We start from the raw sequence: 14,829 nt of genomic DNA, 5'->3' as shown, positions 1-14,829 counted from the left end.
TGTCTAAAACAGGATTTAACAGGACTAAACCAGGTCTAAACCATGTCTAAAACAGGATTTAACAGGACTAAACCAGGTCTAAACCACGTTTAAACTAGGACTAAAACCAGGTCTAAACCAGGTCTAAAACAGGATTTAACAGGTTTAAACCAGGTCTAAACTAGGTCTAAACCAGGACTAAACCAGGTCTAAACCACATCTAAACTAGGACTAAACCAGGTTTAAACCAAGTCTAAACCAGGCCTAAACTAGGACTAAACCAGGTCTAAAACAGGATTTAACAGGACTAAACCAGGTCTAAACTAGGTCTAAACCAGGACTAAACCAGGACTAAACCAGGTCTAAACCAGGTCTAAACTAGGACTAAACCAGGTCTAAACCAGGTATAAACCAGGTCTAAACTAGGTCTAAACCAGGACTAAACCAGGACTAAACCAGGACTAAAACCAGGACTAAAACCAGGTCTAAAACAGGATTTAACAGGTCTAAACCAGGTCTAAACTAGGTCTAAACCAGGACTAAACCAGGACTAAACCAGGTCTAAACCAGGTCTAAAATAGGACTAAACCAGGTCTAAACCAAGTCTAAAACAGGATTTAACAGGACTAAACCAGGTCTAAAACAGGATTTAACAGGACTAAACCATGCCGCGCAGACCGTGTCTCCTCTTCTTCTATCAATAATATTTTTTAATACAGTTAAGGAAAGTCTGGGCTTTTTATTGTCTTTAAGCAGACAAAACTTCTTATGCGAAAATATCCTTGTCTTTGCTTCTCTACAGCAAATCAAGTAATCCAGAATATTCAGATTACGTTACTCACTTTAAGTAATTTAATGGATTATGTTACAAAGTACATTTTGGGGTGTGTAATCTGTAATCTGTAGGGGAATACATTTTAAAAGTCACCTTCCCAACACTGCAGATTAGTAATAGTAATAATCATGATCATTTTAATATAAAAGTGTTAATGACATGAATATGAATTTATCTGTAGAAACGCACATTTGCAAAGGTCACTTGTATGTTGGCGTGTCGGGTATAAGTGTCTCTCCTCTTGATTTTGCTCTTCCAATGTGGCTCTTGTGAAAAAAAAAATAGTGAGTATCACTGGTTTAATCAAATCAGCACTGGAACTGAAAAAAACTGGATAGGTGCATCTCTAACCACATTTTATGCCACATTATAACTGACATGAGCCTTTAACTGTGTCAATACTGTTGTCCCCTCATCAAAACAGATGATGTGTCCCTATTTTGACCTATAAAACTGAGAAGCACCCGCTTCACTGTTGCCACGGTATCAGAGCTTTAAGAAACAAACTTTCTCCAAAGCAAGTAGTTTGGGTTAGATGCCTTCTGTGACTCTCAAGGATGCTCGACCCTCCCCTGCTTCCCTTCAGCTCTCTGAACCCTGGAGCTGTCACTTAAATGAAGACTGATAGAAGATTGTTCTGCAAGGAGAGACAATCTGAAACTTCTCCTCCACAAAGACTCTCCAAAAGAGCTACAAGATCTACAGAGTTTCTCCTACAAAGAAACCAACTGACAAGGGGTGGGACGAGACAGAATTTGCATGAGACGAGACGAGATATGAGACGATCCACGAGAACGAGACGAGATTTTGAAATAATTTACTGATCTGATCTTGTTATAAAAATCACCAAATATATAAGGCCTATTTATTTAAACACCTGTCTAAATCCCCACTTTTACCATACGCAATACTAAAATATGTTTGTTACATTTTTATAATTGAACTGATTAGACGAACCCTGGACCTGCTCCTCTGTTCTGTTGCTCCAGCTCCTCCACTGCTGCAGCTCTGTACGTGCAAGGTGCAGAGGGACACAGTAAGAGGAACACTTCTCTCTCCTTGAAAGCCCTCCAAAATGGGCCTTCAACAAAACCAAGAGAACTAAAAAACAGGACAACAGAGAATCAGAACCCAGGAGAAAGAATGTAACTAATCCTTACATGGCTGGTGTTTCTGAAAAACTACAGAGGATTTTCAGACAACATGAGATCCCGGTCTATTTCAAACCTACGAACACTCTAAACTGGTCCACCCAAAAAAACAACAAACAAAAGTAATGTAGTCTACTCCATTCAGTGCAGTGAAGACTACTTTAACTACTCTGACTACTCTGCTACTTTGGAGAAACTAAACAGCTACTTCACAAGAGGATGTACCAACATAGACGAGAGAGCAGCAGTGGACCTCAGTCTGCTGTACATCTCCACTTAAAAGCCTCAGGCCGCTCATTTGAGGACAGTGAGGTACAAATTTTAGCCAGAGAAAAGAATTGGTTTGAGAGGGGAGAGAAAGAAGCTGTTTTTGTTAAGAAACAGGATCCTTCTCTAAACAGAAATGGAGGCCTCAGACACCATCTATCTCCTATTTACAACTCCTCCATCCAGCCAGGTCAGGTCCAGAGGTGTGGAAGCTCCATTATGGCCATGAATTGTTACGCTAATTAGACCCCACATCCATTTCAGGTCAATAGGCCGAACTAACTAACAGAAACTATAAACAAGTAGGAGTGTTATTTTCAGTTCGTTAGCTCCTCCCTGCAGACAGACATAAGGAAGTGTCCACCACGGTCTGACAAGAACTGAAGAAACAGCTTGGATGAGCTTTTGTCCACTCAACTTGCTGGTAATGCCCTACATAACCTATGGTATTGAGATTTGGGGCAATACATACCAGACTAATACCAATCCAGTCTTTACCTCGCAAAAAAAGGCAATAAGAGCATCACATTATCAACTCATAACGAATCAACCAATGCGTTTTTTACAAACCTTCAAACTCTGAAATTTTATGATTTAGTCGACCTTTATACTCTGAAAATCATGTTCAAAGTAAACAATAATCTCCTGTCAAAATCTTTACAGAACATGTTCAAAATCCGAAAGAGCCGATATGAGCTCAGAGGCACAGCCATGTTTATCAAAAAGAAAATCAGTACAAACATTATGAAATTTTGTATATCTGTTAAATGGGTGAAGCTCTGGAACAACTGTACAGAAAACCTAAAATTGTGCACCACTCTCTTTCACTTTTTCAAGTTTAAATGTTTAAATCTGGGCAGATACATGAATTATGATACGTAGTTTGTGCTGCAGTAGTTTGTTGTTCTGTTTCTGATTTGTTTGTTTCCTCTTGCTGTATTTATGAAGATGAACTGGTGTTAAGATGATGCTCTGACAAAGGAATAAAGGGAAGGCATAATAAGCTTAAGCTTCAGCCAACAACTTTTCGGTCTGTGTATGTAAATATGACATAAATATGAAAATAATGTCAAAATATACCCGTGAACGATATAAATAATAAAAAATAAATAAATAAAAAATCACTCAACAAACTGAATTTTCTCCTCACTTCTCTCTTCTCACTTTAAACTAAGTTATCGATGAAGACGGCCTAAATATCTCTTTGTGGATCTTTTTCTAATAATGTTTAAATGAGGAAAACGCCGCATGTTCTGTGCTGTTTGAATTAGACATGCGTATATTTCATTAGAGTTTTTACTTTAGCACTGACATTATTAGTTGCATATTAGTCCTATCACTACAAAATAAAACAAAAAACTAGGACAGAGTTTAAAGTGTTCTCTGTCTGAATATGTGAGCTACCAGTCTGTGTGCAGGAGTCTTTAAGCTACAGCGGCTCAGAGATAAGCAACTTTCCTGAGCTTGAGCGAGGAGCGTAACCGTTTCATGCCCGTGCCAAATGTAAAGACCAGGATAAAATCTCTGGCACATCTCATCCCATCCCTATAACTGACTGAAGTAAATTTAGATAAACTGGCCATAACCAAGACACAAATAAAAGATACTGCTGTTTGATCAGACAATATATCAGCTAAATGACTGTCCTGAGAAAGAAGAGGAATGGTGTGAAGTGTTCAGGCTGTGAATATTGTCAGTTGTTTGAATACTGATCTGTAAATGTCATGTGAATATGTTTTATTTGTGTAAAACTGTTAACCGTTCATAATGCAAATGTATCATAGAAACATCCTCCAAAACCCTCAGTCAACTTTAACCGAGTCACACTTATGACTTCACCTCTCTGGTTTAGTCTTCCCTGCTCAAACTTAAGTAGGTGGTTACAACAGGATATATACATGCTGGACCTTCTAGTCTCGGACCTTAGACTAGAGAGGACACAGACATAGAGCAGCACCTTCTTTGCTGGACAAAGAACATTCCAGAGAGACAACGCCTGAGAAGTAAAAATTTCTAGTTCTCTTCCAAATTTAAGCCCATGTTTTGACGTGTTTTTTTTTTCCAAATTACTGAAGCTGGTCTGACCCAAAGTGAAGCTTTCATATTTTTTCAAATTGAAATATTGCGTTTTTGTAGTCAAAGGCTTTTGACTGAATTGGCCTTAATCTGTGACCAGTGCTGTTCAGACCTCATGGACACTGGGCTGGTGTCTTCTGCTCTTCCTTAAACAGACGATACAGCGCTCATTCCTTCATCCTGACGCTGCCTGAGCCTGGAGTTATTGTTTAAATCATGTGTTCATCTCAGCTCATTCTGATTATTCAAACCTGAGCCTTGAGGACTTCACACCTCCACCACTGGACCTCTGGACCTCACCATGAAGAACATGTCCACTCTCCCTGGTCATATGCACATGTAGTTTAGACTCAACACACAACCTTAAAGAAGTCTTAAAGTTTATGTAACCTCCAGTCTAGAGGAGCCCATATTCATTTGCATATTTCATATGAACCCTTCTGTTGAACTTGGATAATAAATATTCATAAACCACAGTTTGCTTTGGTGAATAGTGATGTTATTTCCAGATATGTGTCACTGATATGGACAAGAATTTACGAACCTTCAGAACAATTGTTTAATTAATCATTCATTCATTCATTAACTTAGATAACTGATCATACGAGATGGGTAATATTTCTCAAAATTTGTTGAGCCGTGCCCAAACACTCACACAGGCCACGTGAGTCCTGCTTTAACTTAGAACTTTTAAATTCCAATCTGTAATATCAATTACCCCTTTAATAGTAATACACATACCTGGAGTTGTATTTTGTTACACTTACACTTGTTTCATGAATCTATTAAGCCAAAGTCTTTCTCTGAGCACTCAAAAATGCTCTGTTGGCATTCTGCAATGATTGTTGAGTCACAGGTAAAAATCTGGACATCTCCTACACAGTTTTAAGTCCATAAACCATCACCGGACTTTTTCTACAGTCAAACTGTGTTCTCTGACTCAAGGCTCATGAAATTCACGGGGGTATAGGCTTAAGTTGTTTGATATGTTGTTTGTTCAATTGTGAAATATTGCTCCCCAGGTGACCAAAAGCATATTTAAAAAGGAACTACAGCCACGAGAATGCATATGCATTTGTCAACATCCCTTGTGTCCCATATTACATCTTCCTAATGGAAACAAACCCACCAGCCCTGTGTAATACTGTTATGAGCTAATGCAAAGTAAATGAACCTTACAGGCCCCTCACTCTGGCACAGTACAGCTCATAGAGGACGCTGTCCAAATGCGATTGTACAGGGAAATCCTATTTAGTCCTGCTCTGAGACAGGAACCCAGCTGTCCGATCATATCACCCAGGTAACAGTCACGTCCTGATAACACACCGTACTCACACACACATAAAGGGGAGCGCTGCATGAGCCAAGAAATGATATAAATTTATGCTAGCGATATAGAAGGAGATAGAGTTTCTGAATGTGTAGTTTTGATGTATTATACAGAGGCAGTTGTGCGTGTTTGATTTACGATGGATGCAAAGATACAGTAGTACTTGCTTAACTTATATTTTAGATTTATGACATAATAAAAAGGATTTTGTTCAAAGTTCACATTTTAAGAAGAATTTCCAGAAGAACAGAATGAACAAAAACTGAGTATGAACTGACACATAAATTCTTTTTCATGACAGATGCTGATACAGATTTTTTAGGACATGGGTGACCAAAATGGGGTCAAATTTGGCCTGGAATGGGGCTCTGAGATTAAAAATATTGTCAGGAGAAGGGAAAGAGGTCAATCCTGTCTATTTCTTAATATTTATACTCAATGAAATCATACATTTATTTAATTTTTTTTTTATTTTTTAGAGCAAACAGTCATTAGATCTGACCTTTGATTCACTGATGTGCATTCATTTTTGGCTTGTTGAGGAAAAGAACTTTGGCCTCCCCTGGTTTAGAATAAAAGATATGGTACAGTTTATTGTCCCTGTAGACAAATTTCAGGAGGAGTAGGCGAACTCTGGAACCTCCATCTCTGTGAGTGTGTATACATGCGCTCGAGTATCCCGGTTATGATTGGGTTTTATGAGTATCCTGGTTATGTGAGTGTCCGTGTAAACACAGTCTCTTGATTTGAGTATCCTGGATATGCCGGTATCCCGGTGATGAGAAACCAGGAGACTCTCACTGGGTTTTTCTGAGAGTATCCAGGATACTGTGTCATGCACACGCAATATTCTGGTTTCTCAAAACTGGAGCTGTACTGAGCATGTGTGAACTCAATTAACCAAAACGGTAGGAGAAGATACTTTCCCAAAATGACTCAAACTCCTACCAGGACTTTTGAATTAATAATATTTTATACTTATATACAAAATAAAGCAGTGTACTCTTTAATGCAACCATATTTTAAGACCAGGCTCAGCTCTGTGGTGGTTTGTGTTGCTCTTGAACTAAACTGACTCTGGGAAACTCTATATTTTGTTGTATTTTTCAATTGTTAAAAACAACTTTTACTGAAGTTGTGACAGAGCTCCACAGTCTCATGTTGTTACTTGAATGTATGGCTTCTTTTTTGTTTTTAGAAACCAGTCAAAAACTTAAGGTAGCCATATCTGTGCCATAGTTACCATAGCAAACATTCTAAATGTCCAGCATATTCTGATGGTGCATGTACACAGAGATATGAGTGTCCTGTTTCTCTGAGTGCAGGTAAACGTCATATCCAGAATACTGTTATAACCGGGATAAACCTCAGTGAAGTTGGGCCCCCATCAAACGCAAACCTTTCCGCTCAGCTGACAGCAGCAGCTTTAGCAAAACTAGTGAACAAAAACTATCTCACCAAAGGAAACAATTGTTTCTCTTCACTAGTTCTGTGGAGTTTTTCTAAAGCCGTTGACGTCAGCTGAGCGGAAATGACACAAATGAAAATTGTCACAGCACAAAACAGAGCAAATGAAATACAAACATTTCATATAATTTTCTGCCTGTTTTGAGGCTATTTAACATTTTAAGGGACTGAATGATGTTGCCGGTCAAAAATAAAACTAATATCTACTAATATCTTAAGAACCGTAATAGCAATAACAAAACTTTTTGCAGCACAAAACAGCTTAAACAAAGCATAAATGATTGACATAGTTTTGGGCCGTTTAAGAGCATTTTAAAGTTTCCTGGGGGCTGGTGGACCCTAATTTGACCTATAAAAGAATCATTAAAATCTCCAAAACTAAAACAGCACAAATGAAACTTTTTGCAGCACAAAACAGAATCAACAAATGGCATAGTTTTTGTGTACGTTTGCATTTAATGAGGGGCCAACTTCACACAGGTCCGGGATAAGACTATAAGATAAGACAATAATACTCACATTATTGTCTTATTGTGCACATGTAAACGCACTCAGTGATCTTGTTGCTAGGCTTTATTCAGGACGATCTTTGCTGGAGGTGTTGCATGAGTATTCCTGCAAATTTGATGCAATGAATTTACATAAATATTTTGCTGATTTTCACATTGGATGCCCTTCCTGTCGACTGCCAGAATGTCCAAATGCCCTTAAAGGACAGCAAGAAAGTCACCTCACTCTCCGTGCACACCCATAGACACTCACCAGCACCGGTCTAGCACCCAAGGGGGTCACGCTTACACCAAGGAGAGAGAAAAAAAACATATGTGCTATTTTTGCGTTTTCTGTAGAGTGGAGAAGTCATGATCGTGGACACTGCGGCAGAGCTGGCTAGGAGGAAGGAGACAGGAGGGGGGGTTAGGAATAAAATCCATGCATCATTCGTTCATTAATTTTTCAATATAAAAAAGCAGATAACAATTCGTTTTTTTTCATTTTCAAAATGAAGAATGGAGAAAAACAGATAAGGGCCATTTCCCGTTTCTGGTCCCAGTCTCAGTTCTGGTCTGGTCCTGGTCTCAGTCCCAGTCTCAATCACGGTCTGGTCCCGGTCTGGTCCCGGTCTCAGTCCTACTCTGGTCCAGGCCTCAATCCCAGACTCAATCACGGTCTGGTCCTGGTCTGGTCCTGGTCTCAGTTCTAGTCTGGTCCAGGTCTCAGTCCCAGTCTCAATCACGGTCTGGTCCCGGTCTCAGTCCCGGTCTGGTCCCGGTCTGGTCCCAGTCTGTCCCGGTCTGGTCCCAGTCTGGTCCTGGTCTCAGTCCCGGTCTGGTCCTGGTCTCAGTCCTGGTCTCAGTCTCAGTTCTGGTCTGGTCCTGGTCTCAGTCCCGGTCTCAGTCCCAGGCTCAATCACAGTCTGGTCCCGATCTGGGCCCGCTCTCTCAGTCCCGGTCTCAGTCCCGGTCTCAGTCCTGATCCTGGACTCAGTACTGGTCTGGTCCCGGTCTAAGTCCTGGTCTCAGTCCCAGTCTGGTTTCGGTCTAGTCCCGGACCTGTTTTAGTCCTGGTTCAGTCCGTATGTGGCGCAAAAGTCCGGCATCGCAGTTTAAGTCATGAAAACAGGAAACGGCCGTTATCCGTTTTTTCCATTATTCATTTAAACACAAACTCAAAAACTGAAAAAAATAAATCATTATGTGTTTTTTCATTTTGGTTTTAAAGACAAATAATGAAGAAAACAGTTATTTTTTCATTTTCTTATTTTTGGTTTTATATTGAAAAACGAATGAACGAATGATACACGGATTGAATAAGGATACAAAATGAATCATGTCTGAATCAAAAATCGCAAGCAAATCATAAAGACTGTAAGTTTTGAAGTTCTAGAGTATATTTTCTCCACAAACGACAAAATATCCTATCACACACAAACCCTGAATATTGTGTGTTTGTATATTCATCGAGAATCATTTGGAAAATTCCAGATATCGAATTACCAGTTACTACTACACAAAAAGTAAAAAGTAGCTGTTAATATTAAAAACTCCAGGTATGTTTTACATTTAAGTTACACGGTTTGAAGCTCACAGCAGATACAAATACAGGAAAAGTGTGTGGGAACCTTCTAAATCCTAAGGGCGCAGTGAGGTTTAACAGTAATCCCAAATTGATTCATTGCATGTAAGCGTGACGAGCCTGTCATGTTTCCGTAAATGTCAAGTTATCCTTTAATGGATGTGAGGATTTGAACAGATCCAATATCTGGTAAATCTTTTCAAGTGGGCAGATAACTGAAGGAGCATAAATGGATGAAAAATACCACCCAATATATATTGCTACAGGTTTACTTATTCATGTTATGCTATGTTTTCTTCCAAACAAGCTTTTTTTTTTGTTTTTTACAGCAGACCCTGACACTGTATACCACCAATAACACCTAGGCAACAAACAAACAAACAAAGTACGATCCACAACTCATATACTTTCATTAATACATTTTTTTTTTTGCATTCTAAACTGTAAACTGTCTAAAATGTTCTGTTTTCTATATAAAAGTTGAGCAGACATTACACAAGTGAAAGGATAAAAGCTAAGTTTTGCATTTATTGGGCAAAATAAGAATGTGATGGAAATTTGTATTGTGAAGAAAATATTTCTCTCAGTCTGTCTTTGTGTAAATTAATATGATTTCTACTTGAATCCAGACCAGTCATTAACGGAAAAGGCTCAGCAGACACGACTGTCCCCACCCTCAGGAAGCCCTTTGTTGTACTACCTGTCCTCAACTGTAAGTTAAGCTGACTCTCTGTGAAGTCTGTGAAACAAAAGTCACTCTGCTTTGACATGTAGGTAACTTGTATTACTGTATAAATACTCAGTACTCAATAGTGTATCAATAGCTCAGATGCTCTGGAGGGGGAGATGGAGAGAAGGGGCTTGTATGGGTGACTGTAGAGAGGACAGTCAGTAGAGGCTGTTGGTCTGAGTCCAGGGCAGGCCTAGGCCCCGACCATATCTGCTGTAACAAAGAATAAACCTTTATCTGTATTCCAAAAACTCATTAGGCTTCACAAATGGATTAATTATTTATCATCAAGAGATAGCAAAGGAGAAATTAAAATTGTCAACTGGACAAAAGTTTATTCTGGTCAAATACGTTTCACTGCTTCTTCAGTTCTGGTCAAAAAGCTGGTGCATTATATCTGCCTGTATAGAGGAGCTAACTACATTGAAGATATAAGGCAGTGTCCACCAACGTCTGACCAGAACTGAAGAAGCAGTGAAACGAATTTGACCAAAATAAACTTTTGTCCAGTTGACAAATTGAATTTCTCCTTTGTCATGGATTCTACTAGCCAGGCTGGCGCCACCTAGTGCCTCCACTCAATTTAATTTCTCTCCAGGGACTAGGTCAGGAATCAGAATACACTAGACGATTTGTAAGAGCTGCATTTCTTCGTGTGTTTTCCATGAGGAGAGTGTGTGCATGAAGCGCAAAATAACTGTTCAAAACACAATCAAACGAGCATCTTCCTTGGCGCATCACCCCCGCGCTTTACTGCACATATCTCCTGCAAGAGCCGCTGTCCTGTCTGTATCATGCTAGTGTCTTGTAGGATTTCAGCAGATTTCAGGTTCTCTCAGGGAGCGGGGTTAGTTCTATCAATCAGGTATGAGTGGATGTCCGGCTGCTGAAGTTTGAGACATTTCTTCTCGTCATTTACACACACGGGTAAGACGTGTCCCCCTCAGCAATGTTCATTTAGCATCATAACTTATTTTGTCACACAGCGATAAACTATTTGAGTGCGCTGACAACATAGCCAGATAGTGTAGTAACTTCATGTTAACCCTAGATCAGGGGTGTCAAACTCATTTTGGTCCGGGGGCCGTATCCAACCTACTTTGATCCCAAAGGGGCTGGATCAGAAAACTCATGGCATATATACCCCAAAAATAACAATAAGTTCAAATATTTGTGCAGAGAAACGCAAATCACAGACATCTTTTTTAATTGTTGAACTCTTTCTTATTATATTATAATATTATGAACAATCTGAAACTTTAAGAAAAATTCAATTTCAACACAATGTTTTAACATGAACTTGTATGCAAATAGGAATAAGTCAATTTTTCTTGGAAAATCCTGCACTCGGCTCCACTTTTCTCATGTTGGACATTTTTCTGATGAGGGTGTCACGGTCAACAGTCAAAACGATCGTCCTTTAAGAGCGTTTGGAAAGAGACAAGTCTTCATTTGTGCTGCTCTGGTGGGAGGGGCCACGCACAGAGACGCTGGAGACGCTGCTGTGCTAAGCACCACAGAAAATTACCAATATTTTAATAGAAAATATAATTAAAATATTTTAGTAGAAAATCACCCAAGGGCCACATTAAAGGTGTTGGGGGGCCGGATCTGGCCCTCGGGCCTTATGTTTGACACCTGTGCCCTTGATCCATGTGTGAGACGTTTTCTGCACTCTAGCTGCTTGTATCCGCTGTGTTGCCAAACCATAGAGCGTATATATGAATGGACAATGTGCCAAACAAAGAATCCATCCATATATTCGCCGCATCGTTTTAATGGAGTAAGGTTCAAAGTGTGAGAAAAAAGTAGTGGCTTATAGTTTGGAATTTACGGTATTCAGAACTCAAATCACAAGAAATTATTGAAATATATTGTACAGTCTGAGAATAGGAGATGGTTTTGGAGAAGCCAGCACACAGTAGGTGGTGCAAGCTTTGCCTATTATTGCAAATGTAAGTAGCCAAGGAGACGCTTCAGCCAAAAAATCAATTCTTCAGTCTGAAAAATAGAAAATCTCAGAACAGTATGGGTCTATAACAACACTGACTCTATATTTCAGAATCAGATGTGTTTTCAGTATGACAAGTATGCAAGCTTCTCGGTCTCTTGTTATTGTTGCAAAAGCATCTGACCCACAGACACAGTTTGGCATGAGCAGTGGTGAGGTCATCGGCGTGAGTCAGCCTTCACTCATGGAGACAAATGTGGTCATGTGACTAAACCACACACACACACACACACACCCACATGCACACACCCACATGCACACAAACACAAGCACACAAGGACACAAACACAGGCACAGGGCTTCCTCCTTCTGCCTACTTGATGAGAAATCTGCTCATAACAGTTACAGAGAGAATATAGAGAAGATCTGGGCATTGTCCAGTGTCCCGGCCAAATACGACTCTTTGATTGACTCTGACCGGACCCTTTAAGATCATTTTACCTTTATAATTTTACCTGATACATGGACTAAAGCTGCGTTGCTTTTATTATTATTTTATTTTAGAGGTGTTTTTGTAAAATTATATTTTTTGTAAGGCAACCTAAACTGAACCAGAGCTAAACTAGAACTAAACCTGAACTAAATTGGAACTATACTGGGTCTAAACCAGGACTATACTAGAACTAAACCAGGTCTAAACCAAGTCTAAATCAGGATTAAACCAGGACTATACCAGGACTAAACCAGGACTAAACCAGGTCTAAACCATGTCTAAACCAGGACTAAACCAGAACTAAACTACAACAGGTCTAAATTAGGTTGAAATTGGGTTAAAACCAGAACTAAAGCGTGTCTAAATGAGAACTAAACCAGAACTAAACCAGAACTAAACCCGGTCTAAACTAGGTCTAAACCAGGTCTAAACCAGGACTAAAGCAGGTCTGAACCAGGTCTAAACCAGGTCTAAACCAGAACTAAGCGAGAACTAAACTGGGTCTAAACCAAAACTAAACCAGATCTAAACCAGGTCTAAACTGCATCTAAACCAGGACTAAACTAGAACTAAACTAGAATTAAACCAGGTCTACACCAGACCTAAATCAGGACTAAACTAGAACTAAACCAGGACTAAACCAGGTCTAAACTGGGTCTAAACCAGGACTAAACTATAACTAAACTAGGTCTAAACCGGGTCTAAACCAGGACTAAATCAGGACTAAACCAGGTCTAAACCAAATCTAAACTGTGTCAAAATCAGAACTAAACCAGGTCTAAACCAAGTCTAAATCAGGATTAAACCAGGACTATACCAGGACTAAACCAGGTCTAAACCATGTCTAAACCAGGACTAAACCAGAACTAAACTAGAACTACAACAGGTCTAAATTAGGTTGAAATTGGGTTAAAACCAGAACTAAAGCGTGTCTAAATGAGAACTAAACCAGAACTAAACCAGAACTAAACCAGGTCTAAACCAGATCTAAACTGCATCTAAACCAGGACTAAACTAGAACTAAACTAGAATTAAACCAGGTCTACACCAGACCTAAATCAGGACTAAACTAGAACTAAACCAGGACTAAACCAGGTCTAAACTGGGTCTAAACCAGGACTAAACTATAACTAAACTAGGTCTAAACCAAATCTAAACTGTGTCAAAATCAGAACTAAACCAGGTCTAAACCAGTTCTAAACCAGGACTAAACCAGGTCTAAACTAATTTAGTGATTTACAGCTTTTAAAAAAAAAAAAAAAAGAAATACAATTAATATTATGCAGAACTGAATTAAGCATTTTGGCCTGACCCTCCACAATATTTTCTATTTCTCGTGTGGCCCCATGGAAAAAATAATCACCCACCCCTGATATAGAGCAATATTTATGCTGGTCTGATTTTACATTTGTGTTTTATTACATTAAATTCAAATCCATATCAATGTAATACTTTTAAGAGGAGGTATTATATTTGTATGGGGTATTGACAGCTAACACATAACATATTTTGATCATCATGTTACTTTTTCTTGTTTTGAAAATGTTACATTTGCCGAAAACAGCGTATTACCATGTTTAATAAGTCTCACTTTCATTTTTGTCACCCTGAGTCACTTCCTGCCCTAAGTCACACGCGCTTCAGAGCACTATCAAAACACAATCAGTGCACACCCTGCTAATGAAGTTATTGCTGTGTTGCTGTATTTTTGTTTCATGGTTTTGCACATTTAAACATAGCATATGAAAACGTGTGGACTGACGAAAGCTAACTGTAAGGAGGGTTTGAATAGGACCCTAGAGAGATCACTAAGTTATAGTTAAAAAGAATCATTTGGTCTCCTGATAATTTATGTTATTAGATTCTTTTTTAAGACCGAGTTTGTTTTCATATCTGACAGTTGCGTTTACCCTCTAGGATCTTCCTCAAAGTGGTCAAATGATGTTGAGTTGACGTGTCCGATCTGCTGATTTATAGAAGTTTTGGTGCTGTTTTCCTACAGGTGGAGGCAGGACGACAGCGCCACCTGCAGTCCAACTTCCTCAGGACAGTATCCCAGGTGCAAACATCATTGGGACAGAGAACAACAAACACTATCCCTGGATTAAAGAGGCAATCAAAATACAGAAACGTGCTCACAGGACTATAAATCGGGATGAAGGGGCTTTTTTACTCTCACACACCTGGGATACTGTCCTGAGGGAGTCGTACTGCAGGTGGCGCTGTCGTTCTGCCTCATCTGGTAAGAAGACAGCACCAAAATGTATTTAAATCAGCTGAGCGGACACGTCACAGCAACATCACGTGACCACTCTAAGAAAGACCGCAAAAAAACTAACTCTTGGTCTGAAAAAAGAACCTAATAACATAGATTGCTAAGTTACTGAAACAAGCATGGATGACATATAAAACCTCTTCAGGCATGTTTTTTTTGATGAGGGAACAACGTTATAACATAATATCCCCTCTTTACAATG

At 39.3% G+C, this 14,829-nt stretch overlaps 1 protein-coding gene across 2 annotated transcripts in view; it reads right to left on the bottom strand.

Moving 5' to 3' along the window:
* LOC110173692 (arf-GAP with dual PH domain-containing protein 1) overlaps window positions 1-14,829 on the bottom strand; it is an 89,809-nt gene that overhangs the window by 49,495 nt on the left and 25,485 nt on the right. The gene's annotated exons all lie outside the window — the stretch shown is intronic.

Source organism: Boleophthalmus pectinirostris, unplaced genomic scaffold (genome assembly GCF_026225935.1).
Source record: "Boleophthalmus pectinirostris isolate CB_2022bp ecotype Guang Dong unplaced genomic scaffold, ASM2622593v1 HiC_scaffold_14, whole genome shotgun sequence".
Taxonomy (NCBI): Eukaryota; Metazoa; Chordata; class Actinopteri; order Gobiiformes; family Gobiidae; genus Boleophthalmus; species Boleophthalmus pectinirostris.
Note: the sequence above shows the minus strand (reverse complement) of the source record. Positions and strands in the feature narration are given on the sequence as shown.